A 26,135-nucleotide genomic window follows, 5' to 3' on the forward strand; every position below is an offset into this window, starting at 1 on the left:
TGCTACCCGATTACTATCAGCCAGTCTGGGAGGTAATCGATTTCCATCAACCTCATCAGCACAAAGACTACTACGATCCACCCGTTAGCTTGGAAGTCGACTTACCCATCTTGTAGACTGCTATACCAACACAGGAAAATTCAAGACTGGAATCGCATCCGCAAGATTGAAATCATTACTACTTTGGGTTTACGAGTCCTCGAAAAGGCCCTGACAATAACTAAATCTTTTCCCAGTCATAGACAAAGCTTTTGTTTTAAAATATTTAAAAATGGTTATTAATTTTGAATATATTAGGTATCTGCCTCGATTATTACCTGGAGAGGATTTGAAATTACTTTCAGAGATTTCGATATCTTTTGAAAATTGTTATTATTTTCGAGGTCAGATTTAGAAATTTTAATGGAATATACTTTAAAGATATTTTCAAATTTACCTACTTTTTATGGGAAAAGCTTTAGGATTGAAGGTGTCGGATTACTCCTATATAAGATTTGAACATTTTAAGAATTATGATTTTATATTTTGAAGACATTCCGAAGCCGTATGCTTCGATCTGGAGATATTTTAATAACTTTAATAGCCATCAAAAAAGAGGTCTTCAGTTAGTTACTTTTTATAGGTTAAGTATAAATATTTCTCTAAGTTTAGTACCATTTAGTGGGTCCTTAGGTTTGTGATGGAGGCGTTTTTCTTTTTGTTGGTCCATTACAGGTTTTTCAGAAATCCTGACTACTACGTTTTTTTTTAAATTGGCATTCTTTTTTAGCTCACATTTATTTACCTATCCTTTTCATACCATCCCTCGTTACATGCTGATGACTTGCCTACCCTCTCTAATTAGTCGTTGTTATAAACAAAGAGGGTTTATTACAGATTCCATTAACGTTTATTGCAGATCATTAAACCAAACAATTTAATGTGTTTGTTATTTATTTATTTCTTTTGTTGTTCTTGGTTTTTATTTGAATTGCCTGCCATTAATTTTCCAAAATAAATGATCATGTCAAGATAATTTTATGATTTTCAATAGGGCAACAGAAAACATAGCAAAGAGAGTAGCCAGTCACAAACACACAAGCCAAAGAAATTCTGAAATAATGAAAACAGTTTTGAAAATAAATATTGAAAATTATTGACTCACATAGAATCACAATACCCTATTGAGACAATTTGATGAGTCAAGGAAGTTAGTTCTACAAAAAACAACAACAATCAACTCAACTATAATTCACCAATGCCGGGTAACAGGCGTACAGCTTGAAAGTGCTAGCTTCCAAAACGCATTGGTTTAATTTTTTCTGGTGTTGCTTTGTTATTCTTTGTAAACTTCTTCCTTTTGATTTCTGTTGGCCGCTTGAAAACCCATGAAATTATCGTGACATTTACACATAAATAATATTAAATTACAGACTATGATGATGGTGATGACGAGGCAGTATCGAACGACAACACACGCACACCATTATCATCACACAAAGGGGGGAGAGAATGAATGGAAAGAAAAAGTAATTGTTTTTAACCACAGGGCTTCTTGGAACGATGGTTGCCCATTTTTGAACTACATACACGTACCATAATTAAGACAATGTTAACAATGCAGATGATCATCAGTTCGTTCATCATTAGTGTCTTTTTCTTATGCTGCACTTTAAGGAGATGAAGAAGAGCCATGATAATGTGCGTGACTGTTAGGAAAATTTGAAATATCGACCATAAACTTGGTTTGGGACGTTCCGACCATTTTTTTATACTGAAATTTTGACGAAATTCTTAAAAAGAAAAGAAAGCTATAGAGACTATATTAAAAAAGAGGTCTTCTCACATATGCCTATAGCATACCTCAAGGGGTCTTCTTTTAACTACAGAAGATCTCCAGTGGACATCTTCTGCCTATAGATAATCTCAAATGGTTTTATTCTGTCTATAAAAGACCTAAGGTGGTCTCCTTATGTGTACATTACAACTCGAGATGTCTTTTTCTGTCTATAGATGACCTCAGGAGATCTTCGGACTTTCGATGACCTCAGGAGGGTTTCTTCGGACTTGATATGACCTCAGGAGGTCTTCTTCAGCCTATAAAAGACCTCCAGAAGTCTTTTTCTGTCTGTAGAAATCTCCAGAACTCTTCTTTCTTTTTGAGCAGTTTTCAAGATGTCTTCTTTTGTCTATAGAATACCTCCAGAGATTTTCTTCTATCCATTGATGGCTCCAAGAGGCCTTCTTCTGGCTATTGAAGATCTCAATAGGTCAGTTTCAGTCTATAGAATACTTCAAGATCGCTTCTTCTGTCTATTAAAAAACTCAAAAGGTGTTCTTCTGTCTAGAGAATACCTCAGGGTGTATTGTACTCTCTTCTTCTGTCTAATGAAAAACAGAAAAGGATTTTTTCAAACTATAGAAAGGTATTCTTCTATCTATAGAAGACATCAACAGTTCTTTTCATGAAGAATTCAAGAGGTCTACTTCTGTGTATAGAAGAAGACCTCAAGAGGACTTCCTTTATCTATAGAAGACCTGAAGAGACTTTCTTTACCTATGGAAGCCCCAAGAGGAATTTTTCTGTCTACAAAAGACCAGAAGAGGCTTCTTCTCTCTGTCGATGGCCTGAAGAGGTCCTCTTCTGCCCATAGAAGAGGTCTTCTTTTGGCTATAGAAGAATAGAACAGATTTTTTCTATTTCTACAGATCTTCTCCTCTTTATAGAATATATCAAGTGACTTTTTTCGGACTATAAAATTCCATGTGGGATCTTCTTCTGCCTGCAGAAGACGTTAAGAAATCTTCTCCGCTCAAAAAAATATCTTAAGAGATCTTTTCCTCAGTATAGAAGACATCAAGAGGTATTCTTCTGTCTACAGTATACCTCAAGAAGACCTCATGGGGTCTTTTTCTATCTTTAAAATACCTTAAGAGGTTTTCTCCTGTCCATAGAAGAGCAGAAAAGGTCTTTTCCTGTTTAAAGAAGTCCTAAGGAGGTTTCCTACTGATTATAGAAGAACTTAGGAGTTATAACTACTTCATAGAAGAGCTCAACAGATTTTCTTCTGTCCACAGACGACCTCATGATGATTTTCTCTGCAACAGAAGACCAAAAAAAGTCTTTTTCTGATTATAGAAGTCCTGAAGATGCTTTCTATAGAAGATACTTCAAGAGGTCTTCTTCTGTCTTTAGGAGACTTCAAGAGGTCTACTGCAGACTTAAGAATACCTCAGGAATTAGTCTTCTGTCTCTATAAAAGACTTCTTCTGCCTATAGATGATCTCAAGAGGCTTTGTCCTCCCTACTGTCTACAGAAGACCTCAAGGCGTATTCTGCGGTCTACAAGAAACTTCAAGAGGCTTAATTCCGCCTACAGAAGATCTCAAGGGGTCTTCTTCTCTCCATAGGAGACCTCACAAGGTCTTCTACTAACTATAGAACACCTCAGGAGTTATTCTTCTGTCCACAGACGACCTCAAGAGGGTCTTCTCTGTCTAGAGAAGAACTCAAGAGGTAATTTTCTGCTTATAGAAGGGTTTTATTTGGCCTATAGAAGACTAAAAGAAGTCTTCTTCTGCCTATAGATGATCTTCACCTCTCAACGGAAGACCTCAAGAGTTCTCCTTCTACCTATAGATGGTCTCAAAAGGTCTTTTTCTCTCTATGGAAGACGTCAAGACGTTTTCTTCTGTCAACAGACGACCTCAAGAGGACTTCTACTGTCAACAGAAGACCTCAAGAGGACTTCTTCTGTATATAGAAGACCTCAAGAGGTGTTCTTCAGTCTACAGAAAACCTCAATAGGCTTAATTCTGTCTACAGAAGTCAACAAGTATTTTCTTTTACACAGAACATCTCAAGAGGTATTTTTCCCTCCATAGGAGACCTCAAAAGGTATTCTACTGCCTATAGAATACCTCAGGAGTTATTCTACTGTCCACAGATGATCTCAAGAGGGCCTTCTCTGTCTAGAGAAGAACTCAAGAAGTCATGCTCTGCCTATAGAAGACCAGAAGAGGTTTTCTTCTAGCTATAAAACACCAAAAGAAGTCTTCTTCTGCCTATAGATGATCTCAAGAGGTCTTTTCCTCTCTATGGAAGACGACGAGAGGTCTTCTTCTGTTTACAGAAGACATCAAGAGATCTTCTTCTGTTTACAGAAGACCTCAAGAGGATTTCTTCTGTCTACAGAAGACCTCAAGAGTCATCTTCTTCTATTCACAAAAGGTATTCTTCTTTCAATGGAAGACCTCAAGAGGCCTTCTTCTACCTATAGATGATCTCAAGAGGTCTTTTCCTCTCTATGGAAGACGTCGAGAGGTCTTCTTCTGTTTACAGAAAGCATCAAGAGGTCTTCTTCTGTTTACAGAAGATCTCAAGAGGATTCCTTCTGTATACAGAAGACCTCAAGAGTCATCTTCTTCTATTCACAAAAGGTATTCTTCTTTCAATGGAAGGCCTCAAGAGGCCTTCTTCTGCCTATAGATGATCTCAAAAGGTTTTTTTCTCTCTATGGAAGACGTCAAGAGATCTCCTTTTTCTATAAAAGGTCTCAAGAAGTTTTCTTGTGCCGACAGAAGACCTCAGGAAGTCTTCTTCTGTCTACATAAGACATCGAGAAGTCTTCTTCTGCCTACAGAACCCTTTAAGAGCTATTCTTCTGTCTATAGAAGGCCTCCATAGGTCTATTAAAGACTTCAAGAGGTCGTCTCCTGCCTATAGAGAACATCAAGAAGTCTTTTTCTATGTATAGAAAACCAGAACTAATCTCCTACTGTATTTAAAATGCCTTAAGAGTTCTTCTCCTGTCTATAGAAGACCAGAAAAAGTCTTCTTCTGTCTATAGAAGTCATAAAAAGGTCTTGTGTTGACTACAGAAGACCTCAGGAGTTATACTTATTTCTATAGAAGAGCTCTAAAGGTCTTCTTCTGTGCACATACGTCCCCAAGAGGGCCTTTTCTGTCTACAGAACACCAGAAAAAGTCCTCTCCTGTTTATAGAAGTCCTGAAGATGTCTTCTTCTGTCTACAGGAGACCTCAAGAGGTCTTCTTCTGTCTATAAGAGACCTCAAGAGGTATTATTCTGTCTATAGGAGACCTAAAGAAAGTTCTTCTGTCTATATAAGACTTCACCAGGTCTTCTTCAGTCCACAGAAAAACTGCAGAGGTCTTATTTTGTCCATAGAAGACTTTAAGAGGTCTTCTTCTGCCTATGGAAGACCACGAGAGGACTTCTTCTGCTTACAGGAGAACTAAAGAGGTCTTCTTCTGTCTATAGGAAACCTCCAGAAGTCTATGAAAGACTTTGAGATGTCTTCTCCTGTCTAAAGAAAACATCAAAAAGTCTTCTTCTCCAATCTATAGAAGACATCAGTAGTGGAATTCGGTAACTCAGTTTTTGAGTTACCGACCAAAGTCGGTAAAATTAAAACGCAAAATTATGAATGAAATGTTGAAGTAATAGTTGACAACACTGGTGCTATCGGTAGAACTTTACGACTACTTTTTATTGGTCGCTAACTTACCGAATAATATCGTTAATTGCCGAAATTATAAGCATTTTAATTTTGCCGATTTTTGTCGGTAACACAAAAAATGATTTATAGAATCGCACTACAGGTGGTCTTCCCTAATCTTTAAGTGCCTCAAGAGGTCTTCTCCCATCTATAAATACATCAAAAGGTCTTCTCCTTTCTATAGAAGACCAGAAAAGGTCTCTTCCCTGCAGGAGACCTAAAGAGGTCTTCATCTGTCTACAGAAGCCTTCAAGAGGTATTCTTCTGTCTATAGTAGACCTCCAGAGGTCCTGTCTTTAAAAGACCTTAAGAGGGGTTCTCCTGTTTATAGAAGACCAGAAAAAGTCTTCTTCTGTTTATAGAAGTCATAAAAACGTCTTGCATTGACTACCGAAGACCTCAGAAGTTATAATTATTTTTATAGAAGAGCTCTAAAGGTCTTCTTCTGTCCACAGACGACCCAAAAGGGCCTTTTCTGTCTACAGAAGACCAGCAAAAGTCCTTTCCTGTTTATAGAAGTCCTGAGGATATATTCTTCTGCCCACAGGAGACCTCAGGAGGTCTTCTTCTGTCTATAGTAGACCTCAAGAAGTATTATTCTGTCTATAGGAGATCTCAAGAAGGTTCCTCTGTCCATATAAGACTTAACGAGGTCTTCTAAAATGGTCTCCTTCTGTCCATAGAAGCCTGGTCTTCTTCTATCTATAGGAGACCTCAAGAGGACATCTTCTGTCCACATAAAACCTCAAGACATCCTCTTCATTCTATAGAAGACTTCAAGACGCGATCCTCTGTATATAGAAGACATCCAGTGTTCTTCCCCTATTCATAGAAGACCTCAAGACGTATTTTGTTGTCTATACGTAGAGGATCTCAAGAGGTTTCCTTCTGTCTATAGTACGTATTCTTTTGTCTATAGAAGAACTCAGGAGGTCAGGAGATCTCTTGAGGTTTTATGTCTGTATACGATCCAACAGGTCTTCCGTGTATAAAAAACTTCAAGAAGTTTCCTCTCCACAGAAGACCTTAAGGTGGTTTTTGCCTACAGACAACCTCAAGTGTTTTTTTTTTCATAGAATACGGATTATGAACAGAAACATAGAATACCTCAAACGTTTTCTGTTTTTATAACATCTCAAGGGGTCTTCCTCCTATAAAAGACCACAAGCGGTCATTTTCTGCCTGTAGGAGGCCTTAAGAGGACTGACCTCTCGTTAGATTTGTTTTAACAATTTGGCCCAAAACTAAAGTTGGAGTGGCAACACTGGTTCAATACATAAACCTATAATAATATTTCATTCTTAATGTTTACGTTTAATAAAACATGTGTGGGGCATGGGGCACACACTTACTCACACATGCGTCGGTTTCTGTGTTTCTTTCCTCTGAACGTGATCATTTAGTACTTGTCAGTTGCATGTTAACACCCCATTACCTTCTATGTTGTGGTTTCTTTTGTATTGTAGTTTAACGACTAAAAAACCACCAGAGATTATTTTTTATGGTGGGTGGTTGGTGGTTATTTATTTGTTGTTGCTATTGTTGTAGCTTTTTCCACCAGGCTAGCAGAATTTTGCGAAAGCTATGACGATGAATTTTTCTAACAGGGTTTCAGTTGTGGTGGGTCATATAAACGTTTTTTTTAATTATTTTGGGTTGAGAGACTTTACGGTGCGTTATAAGGGGAAGGAAAATTGAAAACGCTGTCGAAAAAATTCAACTACCATTAGTTATTGACACAAAAATATTGATGTGATTCCACCAATGTTCATACATCCTCTTGATCCTTTACAGATGTAGCTGTTTTAGAACATTAGCCCCGACCAATTAGCTTTAACCCAGTTGTAATTCAAATAAAAAGCGAGTGTTTTTTGGAGTTATAGTTTATTTTTATTGTTGGGTTACAGACTTTTACATAATGTGTGTTTATTTTAGCTAAAACCCACATTTTGTTGTCTTCAAATATTCGATATGATTTTCTTTAGTTCGACTCATTTTTTTTTGAATAATATTTGTTTTTTTTTTATATTTTTCATTTCTCAAAATTTTCACAAACATTTGGGAATAATTTGTTATATATTTTATTTAGGTGCTTTATTGACATCAGTAATTTTTTATATAATTTTATATATTAAAAGAAAAAATTAAAGTTTGAGGGAGGATATGTCCATGTCGACAAATTTATTGTTTCGCCAATAAAATTAGTTATATATCACATCTAGCATCACAAATGTATAAGTCTCCTTTGTTCCTCGAGAATCTTCCTCCGTATTCCAATTCTTGTTGAGGCCACATCAGGTGATACAGAACTTCTGATTTAGAACTTGGATTTTCCTCAATATAATTTAGAGTTCGTAGTAGATATTGATTGCCTGAGAATTATCAGCGATAAAATTCCGTATTGAAAGCCCTTCAAAAAAAGACCACACGATTTCATTGATATTCATTCTTTGTATATTTACAGGCCCCTTAGACCGACACAATATGAAGTGAAGTCCCCAAATTTATCACCAATGGTCCTTCGAGAATCTCTGAAGTATTGCTTGAAAAACTCTGGTACTGAAATTGAAATCATTTTAAGCGATGATTGAATGGGGCTGAAATTTGGCCTGATTCTTAAAGGTCCCTTTGGCATGATACTAAAATGATTGGATGTGTGATTTGGCTCGGAGACATCTGTTATTATCCTTCCAAAAACTCAGCAATGAACCATTGATGAAAACTGAATATAAAGAAAATTTTTAAATTATGTATTTTAAAATCGAAAATATTAATTTCAAATGTGAAATTGTAATAAAATTTAAAAATACTTACCTAGCCGTAGATTCTCTGCGACATAATAGTACAATTCCTCTAAACCAGATAATACCAGTTTCCACATCAATATTTATATCATAAGTATAGGACCACTGTCTGCTGCTTGTCTGCGCAAAAGTTTCTTTTCTTTCAGTAAGTCGGCTGATATGGGATTTAAAATAGATCTCAGTCTCATATCCTTATTTCGAGGCTTAATATTTTGCTTGAAAATCTTCATCATCTGGGGGGATTGCCATAGAAGTGTTTCTATGTGAATTATTATTGATGAAGAACTCCATCCATCCATGAAGAATTGCTATATTTTCCTGTGTGTACACCAGAACCATGCAGTAAGTATCCTGAAGTACCATTGCGATCTTGGAAGTCACCATTGACTCGGAGATTACCGTAAAAGGGTTCCTAAAATAGTTATTATTGGTGTTGCCTCGATAAAGTTCGAAGAAGTTTTATATAAATAGTATGGCCCAACAAACGCCTGATATAATTATGACGGCTATGTTCTGAATTGTGCCAAGGTCCTGACTTGGATTGTTTACGCATTTAGGTTAATCCTTTGGGCAGATCTTGAATTGCCTGCCATAGAAGGGGTCCAAAGTGATGAACGTGTGATTGAAAAGCTCCATCCTTGAAGAAGTCCTATATAAATTCCATGGAAAGGCCCAACAAGAGCCTGATATAATTATGACGACAATGTTCTGAACTGATAGTCCTGAATTAAATTCCAATTTGGCTTGTTTAAAGAATTTACAAATGATCTTTTGGGAAAGTGTGCAATTGCCATAGAAGAATTCCCAAATTCTTGAAGAAGTTCGAAATGATTCATATGTGATTAAAGAGTTCCATCCTTGACACACCTCTAAAAAATTCTTTAAAAAAGCCCAACAAGACCCTGAAACAAATGTGGCTTCTATAAAAATACGGCCGATGTCCTGAAAGTAATGTCAGTTTGGCTTCTTTGAAGAAATCATGAATGATCCTTTGGGAAGATATGGAATTGCCATAGAAGAGTTCCTTACTTAGTTACTTTTACGGTTTCCTTGATAAATTACAAAGTGAAGCATCTATAATTGAAGAGTTCCTTCCTTGAGGATGTCCTATATAAAAGGCTCAACAAGAGCCGGAGACCTCGGAGAGGTCTTGAAATTAATGTCAGCTTGGCTTCTTTGAGGAATCCATTGATGATTCTGTGGGAAGATTAGGAAAGTTCTCTTATGGCACAATGAAATTTCCAAAAAAAAAAACCTTCAATCGCTTATGAGTAGTTTGGAGTCCTATCTATGAAAAGTCCTGAAATGATTTGAGTTGTTGTATCTTTGTATTAATCTTGATTGGAATCATGGCATGGCTCTGATATTTTAATATAGGTGGCGGACTGTTTGATGGATCCTGAAATAAAATTTTGATAATAAAATGATTAGAAATGTGGTTTCCTCAGAGATATCTGGGATGATCCTTTCAAGATTCTTGGAGTAATCCGCTACTCGTGGTCGTACAATGATCCTTTGAAGAATTATGTATGTCATGTTGCTCAAATGAGAATTTTCCGCTTATATATCTGAAATGGAAGTAAAGTCCTCAGAAATACATGGAATTAACTTCGAATCGTACCATAAGAAACTGTGGCATGAAGCTGATATGCAGTGAATGCAAACAAACGAAACGATTCCCGTACAATTCACACAAAGTCACAAACTTTCATTTTTTTCTGAATTGTTTCGTTCTCAAAACAACACCACACACTTTTCAACTGAAGAAGAACAAAACTGTACGATTGCTGAAATGTACTTCGGCTATGCTGTTCCGAGTTGTTTCATTCACAAACGAAACAAAATTAATCGTTTGCAAACGTTTGCTGTGCGAAATTATCAATGACACATTCAGACACACACACACATTTTATTGCTTAAAAACCCTATAAGCTAGCATCAACATACTTGGAATATACTGCGGTGGATGTTTCAATCAACCAACAAACGTTTGTCGTGTGTATTGCACGGTTTCGTTTTATATGAGTTGTTGTGAAGTTGAGAACTTTTCATTTTTCGTTTTGTTCGCACTCACGAATGTAAACAAATCGAAACTGAACAGAGAGTTCGGTCAATTTTGGTTATGTTTCGTTTTGTTCTTATGGAAAATACGAAACGAAACGTTTACAAACATTTCATAAAGTTTTTTTCCGTACGCTGCTGATATGTTTATAAACTGTGGACTGTTTGAAGGATACTTAAATGAAAATTTTTCTTTGGTAAAATATACATTCCTCGAAGATGTATTGAATGACCCTTTAAAGAACTTGAGGTGAAGACGATCTCAATAACCCTCCGTAACGTGTCGGCGAAAGTTTGGATCGACTTTAAAATTAGAATAATGGTTGAATGGAGAACCGGATATGTGAAGAACTGTGGACCCTTTGATGGAACTGTAAACTCCGTGAAGATGTCTGGAATGACCCTGGGAAGAACTTGAAGTGAATACGATGTGAATGACTCTTTTACAATACTATGGAATAAGACTTTGAAGAATATTTGGGAGACCTCTCTGATGAACTGTAGCATTTGAAGGGTGATTCCCTTGACGGCATCTGATATGACCTCTTGAAGACCTCGGGAATGAACTTTTGAAGAACATTGAAACGATTATTTGGTGGAAGTGTAAATTCCTCGAAGATGTCTGGAATGGCAATTTGAAGAACCTCTCTATGATGATCTGAATGACCCATTATTTTACAATAACCTGGAACAGGACTGCGAAGAACATTGGAAGAGCTCCTTTATGAACTGTAGCATATGTATGTTTCATTGTATTTGGACTGGCCCTTTGAAGTGTGATTTACTTATAGGCATTCGAAATAAGCACTTGAAGACCTCAGGAGTGCGCATTTAAAGAAGATTCAAACGATCCATTCAACACTTCAAGAATAACCCCATTGAATAGAATGTGAAGCCTCTTTACAGATATGTGAATTCCTCGAAGTTATCTGGACTGAAGACCTCAGAAATAAACTTTTAAAGAACATTTAAAGAACATTTTTTTGATAGAAGTGTAAAATCCTCGAAGATGTCTGGAAAGACCCGTTGATCTGAGTGGCCATTTTACAAGATTTGGAGGACGTCACTTTGATAAACTGTAGTATGACGCTGAAATTATTAAAAACGTGAATTGTGCATTTGGGCTGACTCTTTGAAGTATGATTTCCTTGAAGACATTTGGAATGGACATTTGAAGGTCTCAGGAGTTAGCTTTTGAATAACATTAAAACGATTCTTTCAATACTTCAAGAATACCCCATTGATGAAAATTGCAAAGGGGTTTTTTAAAGATCTCACTGTGAAGCCTTTTTATAGATATGTGAATTCCTCGATGGACTGATCCTTTAAAGAAGTTGAAGTGAAGACAACCCGGGGCATGTTGATGATATGAACATAAGCGTGAATTTTTTCGTTGAATTTGAAATGACCATTTGAAGTGTGGTTTCCTTACCAATGCATCTGGAGTGACCACTTGAAGGACTCAGGAATGAGCTTTTCCTCGAAGATGTCTGGAATGACTTATTGAAAAACTTGCAGATAATGATGTGAATTACCATTTCACAAATTTGGAAACGGGCCCTTGAAGAACATTAGAAGACCTCTTAGATGAACTGTAGTGTGGTGTGGCTGAAACGATTACAATTGTGGATAGTTTCATTGTATTTGATCTGACCTTTGAAGTGTAGTTTCCTTTCCAAGGCATCTGGAACGACCTCTTGGAAGACCTCAAGAATGAGTTTTTAAAGAACATGGAAACGATCCTTCAAATACTTCACCTTTTTTCAATCCACCTTGGAGAATTGTTGGTGTCGTTGATGAATTAATGAATGATTTGAAGTAGTCTGGATGACTCCAGTGTAGCAGTAGCGTGAAGTTGTTACCAAAATTCCGTTGAGGAACTCTGAAATTAGCTTTAAAAGTTCTTTGGAGGGACCCTTTATAGTACTGTGACACTGTGCTGAAATGATTTAAAATCTGCTATGTTGAATGGTCTCTGGTATAAAGCCTTGAAGAACAATGCATGGCTTTGTGCCTTTGAAGATCTTTGCAATAATCTTTTAAAGATTAAATGGCAGCTAGCTGGAATAGCCGAAGTTAAAAGCCTAAATATGCATTTGAAGTCCATTGTATAGTGAACTGTGGCATTAAACTGAAATGATTAAAATTGGGAAACATGTGAAGTTACCTTTTTAATAACCTTGAAGCCCCTACGACTACTGGAATGACCCTTTGAAGTGGTGTAACCTTGGGAATTATTATGAACTGGTATTGCTGGATGACTTTTGGAATGTACCATTGAAGAACTGTGACCAGATGCTATAATCAAATGTGCAGAATTTCTGGCAATCCTCTGAACAAAATCCTTTACATGAGTCGACGGAGTGAGTGGCCCCTAAATTTTGAGTGACCCTTCAATTTTGTGTGGAATGAACCTGTGACGAAAAATGCAATGACCCTTTGAATAACTCTGGGTGCCTTGACGCTGAGATTATTTTAAGTTTGAAGTGTTGAGCTGCGGCATGATATCGAAATAAATCGAAATGGCTCGTTGAGAATAGCTGAAGAGACGCTTTAAAGAAACGTTTGGAGTCTTTGATGACATCTGAAATGACCTTTGGAGAACTGTTGCATGAGGATGAAATGGTTAAAAGCAATATGTTATTATACGGTTGACCATTTGAGAACTGCTGATGGATTAGCCTATGAGGAACTGTGGATTGACGGTATCGGCGTGGATTCTTTTTAATGATTCATATAAGATCATGGGTGCGAACTTTGAAGAATATTAGGATTAAAGTTTGATGAAATAGAATAACCATCCGAAGAAATGCGACATTAAATTAAAAGTATGGACTCCACGACACACAATTAGCCATGGAGGTTTGTACAATTTTTGGAATCATCCTTTGAACAACCATGAAGAATATTAGGATAATCTGTTACGGAACTGATACAACAAGCTAAAATGATAATATATATGTGAATGATTTGAAGAATTTTGTTATCCATTGATAAAAAGCCCAAGATCCAACATTTTTCCGGACCCCTTGAGAGACTGAATGTGACGGCTCTTGGCATGATCCTCGGAAGAATTGTGGCATAAGGGTGAAATGATTACAATTACTGAATCCTTGAAGTAATTTGGGATAGGGCTTTGAAGAACTGTTGGACTAATATTTAAAAAAGTTGAAATGTTATTTTAAAGCCTGTGGCATGACCTTGCACTTGTTACACAGCATAGGTATGATGAAGGTCTTTGGAATTAGCTTTGATGGAATTTTGTCCGGCCCCTTTAAGTAATGGAAAAAATGCTGAAATGACAATATGGATTTGTTCTTTGAAGGTCTCTAAAATGCCTCCTAGATGAACCTTCTTGAGAAACTGGAATGATTATAAATATATAAGTATACCAGAATGGTCCTTTGAAGAACTCTGGAGGGTGATTTTGAGATATATCCCAGCAAAAATCCTCATTACAAACCTCCTTTCCCACCCATTATTTTAACAAGGGCATGTCGCGCGACATATCTGGTTATTTTTTAACCACTGAATAAATTAGGTGGTAACCACTGAAATAAGTAGATACTGAGTAGATTCTGACTACTTATTTCAGTGGTTACAAAATAACCAGATATTTCGCGAAATGCCCTTGTTAAAATAATGGGTGGGAAAGGAGGTTTGTAATGAGGATTTTTGCTGGGATGGATTCGCTATATGTGTATGGATTATTTGTAAGCGTGAATGCACTGAGTGACCCTCGTGATGAATGTCAAGACTGTCAAAGTCTCTGGGATAATCTTGAGCATTATTCGAAAAAATTGTAGATTACTTCAAGTCTTTAGGATGGTTATTTGTACCTTTGATGGTCTCTGGAATGAATTTATAAAGAACAAATCTGGAAATAAAGATTACAAGATTACCCAGGACAAATTATTTTGAATTGCTCTGAAATCGAAACAAATTAATATATTTTATGGGTTCTTTTAAGCCTGCCATAGTTATGCTGAAATTATTAGCATTTAATGTTTAATTATTGAAAATAAAAAACCTTGAAACATAACTAAAAAATGCATATCCTGGGGCTAAATTCTTGTTCTGTCAAAATTTGAAATGAAAACTTTTATAAAGGAAATAAATGTCAAATGAAAAATTTTATATAGGAAATATTTTCATTCCAAAATTTCATAGAACAAGAATCCAGCCCATGGGCACAATTTTTTTTACACTATAACAATTATATCGATTATAACAAAATATATTGATTAGTTTTCACTTGTTGCATTTTGACGTTTGCTTTTATATTTTCACAAAATTATATATAATTATTTCTATGGATCTTGAGAGACAACTTTTTTAAACGAATTTTTATTATATTGTTATTAATTAATTTGTTCGGATTTATTGATCTGAATTAAGGCATAAAGAATACAAGACACTCTTAATTTGTAATTTTGGGGGGATTTTAGAGGAAGAAGAATTGATAATTTTAATTATTATTTTGGAGAAATCACTTGGAACTTTTTATTTTATTTGTTATAGCACGAGAAAAACGAATGAAATATTCAACCATTATTATGTTACTTTTTTGAAGATTGTAAAAAATATTTCTTAATTTTTATTTAAATTTTATAATTATTTAAAATTGTTTTTATAAAAAATTCAATGGGAATTTAAATTCTCAAAAAATTAATTTTCACAATTTACAATCTTTTATTTATTTATTATTATTTTTTGTAAAAATAATCGAGGTGGATGGGTTATTTTTGAAGTAGAACTGCTAGGAACCATTTTTATGATTTTTTTTTTTGTAGCACAAGAAATGAAAAAAAAAACCCAAAACTATTGCTAGGATTTTGAACCATTTATATTTTTGATGATTGTAGAGAGATTTGAAAGATTTCACACACTGCATTTATTTAAAACTTTAACTTTATTCAACATTTATAGAATATGAAATCATAATTTATATTAAAAAAAAAACAATTTTTCACATTTTTATTATTTTTGTGATGATAATCGGGGAGGTTATGGTGGATTTTGGAAGTAGAACTGATAATTAAAACATTTATTTTGGGGAAATCACTTGGAACTTTTTTTATTAAATCAAATAAATAAATAAATTATATTTTTTTTTTTTTTGATGATTGCAGTGGATTTATGAATGATGATAAAAAAATGATTTTAAAATTGATTTATCTGTGAAACTCAGATTTTCTGAATTATTCAAATTCAGAACACAAAATATTTTTTATAAAAAATTAAAAGGGAATTTAAATTCTCAGAAAAAAAAAATGTTCACAATTCAAATTTCTTATTTTTTTATTCATTTTTTTTTTTTTTTTTTTTTTTTTTGTAAAATAATCGAAGTGGTTGGGTTGGATTTTTTTAAGTAGAACTGATAAAAACCTTTTTATGATCCCATTAAAAACTAAAACTATTGATAAGAATTTGAACCATTTTTTTATTTTTGATGATTGTAGAGAGATTTGTGAAAGATTTCACACTTTGCATTTATTTAAACTTTAACTTTATTCAAAATTTTATAGAAAATGAAATCATAATTTAAATAAATTAAACAAAAAGAATTTTCACTATTCACATTTTTATTCTTTTTGTGATGATAATCGGGGAAGTTATGGTGGATTTTGGAAGTAGAACTGAAAATTATAATATTTATTTTGGGGAAATCACTTTGAACTTTTTTAAATCAAATTAATAAATAAATTATTTTTTTAACATTTTTGATGATTGCAGGGGATTTGTGAATGATGCCACAATTTCCTTTTATTTTTTTTTTAATTTTATATAAAATGAAATAAAATTTAAAATAAAAAAAATAACTTCCACTATTCACATTTTTATTTATTTATTTTTTTGCTAAGAATAATTCCATTTACATATTTAAAATATGTATGTGGTAGTTTCAAATATTGCAGAATTTTGAACAACACAATGCACAGCCTTTAACTTCCCCAAAATTTATTTTTATGGGAATGTTAAGTAGAGGATTTTAAAAACTAAAACTATTGATGAAATTTTGAAACATTTTTTTTTGATGATTGTAGAGAGATTTGTGAAAGATTTCACATTCTGCATTTATTTAAAACTTTAACTTTATTCAAAATTTTATAGAAAATGATATCATAATTTAAATTAAACAAAAAGAATTTTCACTATTTACATTTCTATTCTTTTTGATGATAATGGGGGCGGTTATGGGGGATTTTTGAAGTAGAACTGATAATTATAATATTTATTTTGGGGAAATCACTTGGAACTTTTTATATGAATTTTTATAGCACAGAAAAATTGAACAAAATCAATTAAATTTATAATTTTTCAACACTTTTGAATATTGTAGGGAACCTGAGAAAGATTCCGCAATTTTGATTTATTTTTTTTTTTATTTTTTATTTTTTTATTTGTGCCTTATAAAGGCACTTTTTTAATTTTGTTAATTTTATATAGAATGAAATAAAACTTTAAATTAAATACGAAATAATTTCCACTATTCACAATTAAATTTATTCCTTTGGTAAGAATAATCGAATTTACATATTTAGAATACGTATAAACAGGTGATAATTTGAAATATTGCAAAATTTTTTTCCCAACACACAGCTTTCAACATTCACAAAACTTATTTTTATGTGGATTTTAAGTAGAGGATTTTGAAAGCATATTTTGAAACACATTTTCCACAAGAAACAAATCATATTTAATATTTATTTTCAATATTGTATTGATATAAAAGATGATTTTTTGATATAAAAGATGATCTGAAACACTCAGATTTTCTGAATTATTAATATTAAGAACACAAACTATTTTCACATAAATATTTATACAAAATATATTTTCTATTTTAATTATTTTTATAACAAAACCTTTTTAGATTATTTTCTCTTTAAATTTCGTTAATTAAAATTGATTGATATAAAACCGAAAACTCTTTTAATAATAATTTTTATTATTTCGAACACACAAAAAATATCGTTTGCTGTAATGGGAAATTGAAATTATGTATTTTTTCTTTTTTATTATTTTTCCTTTTTTATGCCTTCTATAGAATTTTTTAATCTGTGACACTCAGACTTTGTGAATTATTCAAATTCAGAACATAAACTATTTTCACATGAATAAATATATTTTTTATATTTTCATTATTTAAAAAAAAAAAACTTTTTTGATTATTTTATCTATGAATTTCATCGAAAAAATCGATTGATTTAAAAACCCAAAATGAAAAACTACAACTATTTCATATTTATTATTTTTGATAAATGATTTTTTTGTAGTAGTTTCATTTAAAAGTGATTGATTCGTTAACAAAAAAACAAAAAAAAAACTTAAAAAATTATTTTTAAATTATTACACTTTATATATTGAATAATATAATGAAATTATATATATGTTTTATTTTTGTAAACATTATAACATTAAACATTGCCTTTGACACTTTCTCAATGATAAAGGACATTTTTTATTTTCATTAATTATTATTTTTACTTTTTTAATTTTTTTTAATAAAGAAAAAAATTTTTATTTTAACAAACAATATTAAAATAATGAAATTTTTTTTATTCTGCAGGGAACTGAATTTTAATGAAATGTCAATGAAAATTTTACATTTTAATGAAATATTTGAAGACGAATTCACTGCCATCGCAACATTTATTTCACATTGCCTTGAAATTTGGAAACTTTCACAATGATAAAAATAATTTTTCATATATATGTACTTATAAAAGCACATAGTAATTTTTATCATATTATGAAAATTTTATTTTATTTTTTCTTTTCAGAATACTACTTTTGTTATTTGGCATATTGCAATATTAGGACACAAACTGTGTTTCAGTGATGAAACGATTACATATTTAAATTCGGGTGGGAACTAAATATATTTTAATGAATATTTTAACCCGCACTGCAATGGAAACTTTTTTTCACCATAATATTTTTATTTAAAATTAATAAAAAAATGTATCAACTTTTATTAAATTCTGACAGCTTTATTTTGTTTTTATATTTTTGCAGTATAAAGAAAAAATACTTTTTTTGGGGAAATTGTAATATTAAAACATCAACTGTGTTTTAGTAATGAAAACATTATAAATTTTTCTTATTTTGGGAACATATCAACGGAAACTTTATATTTGGATTAAATATTTGAAGAAGAATTCACAGCCACAACTATAATTTTACCTAGAAAAATTTAAACGAGAAAGCCATTAAGTTGTATTAATTTAAAAACACTTTGCATCTTCTTTGACATTTTTCGAAATAAAACATTTTTATTAACTTGAATACAACAAAATATGGACTAAAGCTGAAATAAACACAAAGATGCATTTTTATTAACATTAAACCAAAATATGAGTTAGAGTATCCCACTACAGATATTAATTATAGAGATTTTTTGCAACTAAAACAATAACATCAATTTCACAAATATAATATTTTTTTTTAATTAATGGAGGAATTAATTGAAGAGACATTTTTAAATATAAAAAACTTTGATCCCAATTTTTAAGTAAAACCTTCAATATTTTCAATGCTTTTTTTGGAATATTTTTTATTTGTAATTTTTAGGAATATTTTTGCTGTTTTTCTTTAATTTTTTGATATCATTTTTTCTTAATTTTGGTTGAATTATTATTTATTCACATCGAAAATTGCTGATTAATTTGACAGACATTTTTAAACATGATGAGGAAAACAATTTTCAACACATTTTTTCTGAAATAAAAATATTGATATTTAAATGATTTTCAATGCTTTTTATTCATTTTAATTTTTTTAGTTGAATAATTTATTTGAATTATTAGCATTAATGCCCCGAATGAACATTGCTGAATGCTGAACATGTTGTTGATTCTGTGAAAACTTTATAACAATTATATATTCAATTGTTATTTTCCATTTTTTGGTTAAATGATTTATTTAACTCGGATTAAACTTTTTTTTGAATATTCGAAATTAAATGGCGTTGCTTCATATACATTTCATATATTAAATGTGGGGAAACTTTTACAAATAAAACAAATTCACAAATTTAACATTAACTAATTCGAAAGACACTGCATTCAACATGGGATACAATAAGCAACACATTTTCCTAAAATAAATCCTTCGATATTTATATTTTTATTACTTTTTGGGAATATTTTTGTAAATTTTATTTTTATTATTTCTTTTCATTATTTTTGGTTAAATGATTTTTTTAAACTTTCAGCAAATTTGGGATTCACATGCTGTTGCTTTCATGAAAACTTTGCAACAAATATAGATCAAATTAGATTTTTTTTTTTTTGATTATTGGAGATTATTAAGGAAAAATTTGTTTCATATTTTTTGTAATAAAACCTTTGATATTTAAATTTGTATTTATTTTGGGTATATATTTGCAAATTATATTTGTTATATATTATATATTTTCTTCTTGTGTGGGTGAAGATTTTATTTGAATTCGCATTAAAATAGATTATTTGGCATATTTTTTTTGGAAAACTTTGTAAAATTTTTTGACACTTCAAAGTATATCTCGCTTAAAAAAAATAAGAATATATAAAATATATAAAAAATATAATAATATATATAAATATATAAACTATTTTTTCATATTTTTATTTTTAACAATATTTAAACCTATAATATTAATAGGTTTTCGATGGACAATATTGAAGCGATGAAGCTGATGAAAAAAATTTTAAATATTCGACTTTTTCGTATAGACTTATACGATTGGTTGGATATAAATTCATTTGTACAATGCTCAGCCCCTAGAAATTTCAATGAAAAGCTGTAAGTGATATATAATTATAAGCTGCAATCATATCCCAGATTTTAAACAATCTGTTAGTAACCCAGTAAAGATATTCTGACGTATCCTTGTTGAATCCATAAAAAAGGATTTCTGTCATGAAGAAAATAAAAAAATGTATATTGGAACATCCACTGTTCCTTAAAATTTTGTTTTATTGCTTTCTAAAAAAATAGTGTATGCTCTGGAAACCTGAATCTGATAGATAAAGAAATGTTTAAATATTTTTGGGACATGCTCGGTTCCCGACTATAAGATATCGAAAAAATAATAAGATTGTTTTATTAGTAAATAATTATAATTGTATGTTTTTTACCTACTCATTTGAAAGGATCGAGGCTTTAATGTATGCAGAAGTAATGGAGAAAATGTTAGTGATGGTGAAAAATGTCCATTCCTGGTTTGCGGATTTTGTTACCGAAATAATACTTGTAGATTTAGGAAACATTTGGGCTCTCAAAGCGATCTGTACATTACAACGAATGAACGAAAATAACAATTGTAGGCGAGACAAAATTCAAATGGGAAAGTATCAACATCGTCCTGAAGATACAAGACAAATAGTAGAGATAAACACAATCGAGTCGGGAGATCTAATCTGAAAATGTAAAGAACCAAAAAAATTTGTTCCGACAATAAATTTATCTTACCACAAATTTAAACTTTGTATTGGCATACGCTTTTCAGGGGAATAACAACGTTCACTAATTTCATTTACCACTTTTTACGTTGGGCGCCACAATTCAAGAGACCTTCTCTTGGCCCCTAATGTCAGTTCTGTTTTGACATTTGTTTAATAAAAACATGCAAATACACGTTAATAAACAATGTTACGCTACACTGCTCCAGAACGCGGAATATTGGTGACTATTTATTTGACCATAATCATAATCAAAAATAATCATGAGTGATGAGGCGCATTTCCATCTTAGCGGGTACGTAAATAAGCAAAATGTTCGCTTCTGGGGCACTGAAAATCCGCGTGTAGCCCATTAAGAGCCATTACACCCGCTCAAAGTCACTGTATGGTGTGCTGTTTTCGCTGGAGGAGTCATCGGACCTTTTTCTTCGAAGACGTCGCGGGCCAAACGGTTACTGTGAATGATGGTGAGCGCTACGGGGAATGATCAACGAGTTCTTTTTGCCGCAACATGATGAATTGGGATTGGAAAACATGTGGTTCCAACAGGACGGTGCAACGGCACACACTGCACGTGCCACATCCAATATGCTGAAGAATGCATTTCCCGGGCGCCTAATGGCGATTTACACTGGCCAGCAGATTGCCTTTTTTGACCGCTCTAGACTTCTTTTTGTGGGGCTGTTTGAAGTCGCGGGTTTATGTCAACAAGCCTTAAAGACAATATCCGTCAAGAATGTGGGAACCTATCGCCGGAAGTTTTGGCCAAAGTGATGGAAAATGTCATAAAAAGGGTTCAAATGACAATAAACTGTGGCGGCGGCCATTTATCTGACATCATATTCTCGTAAAAAAATTAAGAGACTAAATAAAAATAATCCGCAAGAAGAATCAAAGTTTTTCATTTTTTTTAAATTACAGCCAAAAAACATCGGAAGTTTACTTTTGCGCCACCTTGTATGTGTATTCTTTGTAAATTTAGCCTCTCAATACATGTGAATGAATAGATTAAACTGAATTTGAAGGTACTTCAAGTTGATTATTGTAATCCCGTGCTGGAGAAAAATGTTTATTCGTTGTCATAGAAATTCCTGAGAGTGCGACGAATATCCAGAAAACATTCGTTCCTTTTTTGTGGATTTTGTTGCCAATATAATATTTGTAGATGTTGCAAACATTTTAGCCCGCCATAGCGATTTTTACTCTACAACGGTTAAACGAAAATAGCCAATTTCGATTATGAATAACTTCCCGAGGAACCAAGACAAATAGGAGAGCCACGCACAATCGAATCTGAAGAACTAATCTGAAAATGTAAGGAACCAAAAAAATTTTGTGTCGGCAATGGGTTTATCTTACCACAAATTTAAGCTTTAAATGGGATTCTTCAATTATTATCCACCATTTTGATTACGTTGGGCGCCACAATTCAGAATAACCATCAAAAGGGAAGACTTCTCTTTTAATCTCTGGCAGCTGCTTCCAAAGTTCAACCGAATGTTTTTACTTTGAATGCTACAAGTCATGATCATAGATCGTATTTGTATTCTTCGTAAAGAACATTTCCTCTAGTTCTGGATTGAAGTGTCCAAATATACGAGTTGCTTTACTTCATATTTGAAATATTGCCACAAATGCCAATGTAAAGCAATATTGAAAACCATTTTTTGGTAGTTTTGGTGGTACATCAGAAGACCGAAAAACCTCTATGTTGAGAGGTTCTATGTCGAATGCCCCAATACGGTTATAGGACAGATTTGCAGCATGGATTCAGAAACTCTAGAAAATTGAGAATATAATTGAAGATCTCTGGCAGCATCAGATTCCCAACCAAATATGACAGAGAGGAATGTAATCACGTTGAATAAAATTCAATTCAAATGTCGAATTTAAGGAAATTAAAAACGGAGTACAGCAATTTCTTTATAGAATAGCACGACATTCTGCACACACTGCTGAAGTAAAACTACATCTTCTGAGCTGCCGGGCGAGTGTACTTATACCACTTATCCTTGTCAGCATTGAAATGCCAGGTAAATTTTATTTAAGAATTTTATCTAAGGATAGCTTAAGATTTTTACCTGAAAGAATGCAAATGTTTAAGACGGGGTGGATGTATACATGGGAAATTACATGTATGTGCTTAATTTTCACAGGTAGGCTGAAATAAATGCAGCTGCTTAATCCAAAGAATATATTTCTGCTAGAAAGAGGTTAACGATAATTAATATTGGGACATCCACTGTTCCCTTATATTTTAATTCGTTGATTCCTAAAAAAGTATTATGAGCTGTCGAAAACTGGATCTAATAGATAAAGAAATATATAAATACTGTTCCTAAATATGGGATATTCAAGAAATACGCTGTAATAAGATTTTTTATTATTAAATATTTGTTATTGTATTTACCCACTCCTTTGAAAGGATCAAGGCTGTTATGTATAAAGAAGTAAGTAATGGAGAAAAATATCAATTCTCTGTCATGGAAACTTTTTAAAGGGCGATCAATTTCCAGAAAACCCACATATCTTTTTTTGTGGAATTTGTTGCTGAAATAATATTTTTAGATCTTGGAACCGTCTAGTTTTTTTTGCGATTTGTTCAAAGATACGTAGTCTCGATGACGAACACAGAAAACATACACATCTTCTTCAGGAACCAAAGCAAATATTAGCGATCTAATCTAAAAATGTAAAGAACCAAAACACACTTTGTATGGCAATGAATTTATCTTACCAAAAATGTAAGCTTTGTGTGTGGCTACTTCAATTGTTATCCACCAAATTGGTTAAGTTGGGCGCCACAATTCAAGGTGATTGATGAAATCAGTGCATTATATTGGAATGCACAATCGACAAAAAATATCAAATTATAAGAAGGCTTCTCATTTAATTGTTGGCAGATGCTTTCATGGTTCAATAGATTTCCGTAGGACGCCACGACTCTTGATGACAGATTTGAGCCCTGTTCCTTTGGTTGCGGATTGAAGTGTCGAAATACACGCGTTACTTGAATTCCTCTTTGAAATATTGACATCAATGCCAATGTAAAGCAGTATTGAAATATACACATTTTTTGATAGCTTGTGATGTACATCAGCAGACCGAAGAGCCTCTCTGTTAATAACTATGATGTATATCCCAATAGCAGCATAGGTCAGATTTCTAAGGAGAAACTTGTGAAGATTGATTGAAAGCTGTAGTTTTGGTTCAAGACTTTTAGAAATTCGGGAAACCTCAGAGTATAAATTTATCAGCTGTGTCAAATTGTCCACCTAGATATGTGTGAATTTAATTTTATCAGGAAAAGAAATATTTGTGATATTTCCCGAAATTATTCAAAACTGAGTACACTGCTTTCTGTATAGAATTGCGCGACATTCTGCAAACACTGCTGAAATGAAACTGCATTTCGTTTGCAGCCGGTGGTGGGTATTTATATCATTTTTTCCTTGTGAACATTGAGATGCCTGGTAAATTTCAGTTACGAATTTTGTCTTGGGTTAGCTTAAGATTTTACCTGGAAAAATGCAAATGATTAAAAAGGAAAATTATGTTTTCATGGGAAATGTGCATGTGCAGAATCTTCTCAGGTAGGCAGAAACAATTATGTGATAAATAGATGCAGCTGTTAGGAAAGGGAAAACCATCTGGTTTCTAAAGAGGTTAAATACATACGTAAAAGTTTACACAATTACAATTTTAAAATTATATGTACATATGTGCATACAATGTCATATAAATTATGGACAAATGTTTCAATAAGAATTAAATAATTTTGTGTTAAAGTTTTAATTCCATAAAAAATGTTCATCAAATATTTAAATGTTGTATTTCAATTGATTTATGTTATTATATTGAGGCGTACAATACACAAATAAAAACTTGATTTATAACAAAATTTTTAAAATAAATGAATAAATATTATAATCGCTACAAGAATGCAATTGAAATATACACACGTTTACATATGAATGTGACATAGCAAGATATTTTGTAATTAGGATTCAACATCTAGTGCATATTTATTTATGGTAAAAATTGAAACATAGTTTGTGGTCCTCTATTAATAGAATTTCACTGAAAATATTTTTATTTTATTCTCACATAGCCTTCATTTCCATTTATCCCATATGGTCATTTATGTGGCTTTGAAACAAATTGAAATGTACATGAAGTGTGAAAATTTTTAAAAATATTTTAGAAAAATGCAAGTAGTTTTTGAAATAAATTTTCTTTATAATAAATATTTCATTTACATGGGCTTTAGGATGCACAACCAGATAGTCTGCTGTCTTAAATCTTTTGTTTTAGTACATGAAAACAATACACAACCATGCAATATTTTACATTTTAGCATAAATAAATATCAGTTAAAATTTAAAAACAATTCAAATTCATTTTAGTAATTATGTAATTTTATGAAAAATAAAACTATTTCTGATTTCTTAAGAATGAGAGATGTTTACAAAATTTAAGCAATTTTTTTATTTTAAAAACTATTACTATCAATTTTAAGATATTTTCAAATACTTTGAGGAATAACATTTGTCATCAAATTTTTTTCTGAAATATTTATTTTTTATTTGTTTTTGACGATTGAATGCATAAATAAAATTGATATTGCAAATTTATTTAATTTTCTTTTCTTGTGGTTAAATATTTTATTTTAATATGAACAAACTATTTTACAGATAACATTGTGAGTTATTGTGGACTTTTGTTGATTATTTCAAAACACTATTTACACATTTTAATGCAATTTTTATGGAGGTATTGAATCATTTTGACGATGCTCTACAACATATCGAATTCGAAACAACTTGTTAATTTCTTCTTTAACCAGGGTTTGTTGATTATTTAAAAAAAAAATATTTAATAACAAGTTTATGATCTATTCTGTAAATAAGACGCTGAAAAAATGTTATGAGCCACATTCGCTTTATGGTTTCAAGTTATTAGTTGGGCTTCTTTAATAAAGATTATGTTAGTACAATTATTTGAATGCTTAGTTGAGTGTATTGTAGATTTCCAGCAGAGCAAATTTGAAAATTTGACATACTACCATGAAAGATTTGTATGTACATAATTTCTTATTAAAGTCCAAAATTGAAGAAGATTTTCTGTGCTAGACTTCCTTCTACATCTTTGAAATAATCGTAGACTACATATTTCTCCTTTAGCACCCATTAAACTTTTTTATCTTCAAAGTATTTTGTACGACAAACTTTCTCCGCTAAATATAGGGTCACATAAATTGCTGTGGAAACGAAAAAAACTACATAGATCAGTGTGGAAAATAGTTCTTACCAAATATCGGCG

This window comes from Musca autumnalis, unplaced genomic scaffold (genome assembly GCF_047663935.1).
Source record: "Musca autumnalis isolate F117 unplaced genomic scaffold, ASM4766393v1 scaffold_5, whole genome shotgun sequence".
Lineage (NCBI taxonomy): Eukaryota > Metazoa > Arthropoda > Insecta > Diptera > Muscidae > Musca > Musca autumnalis.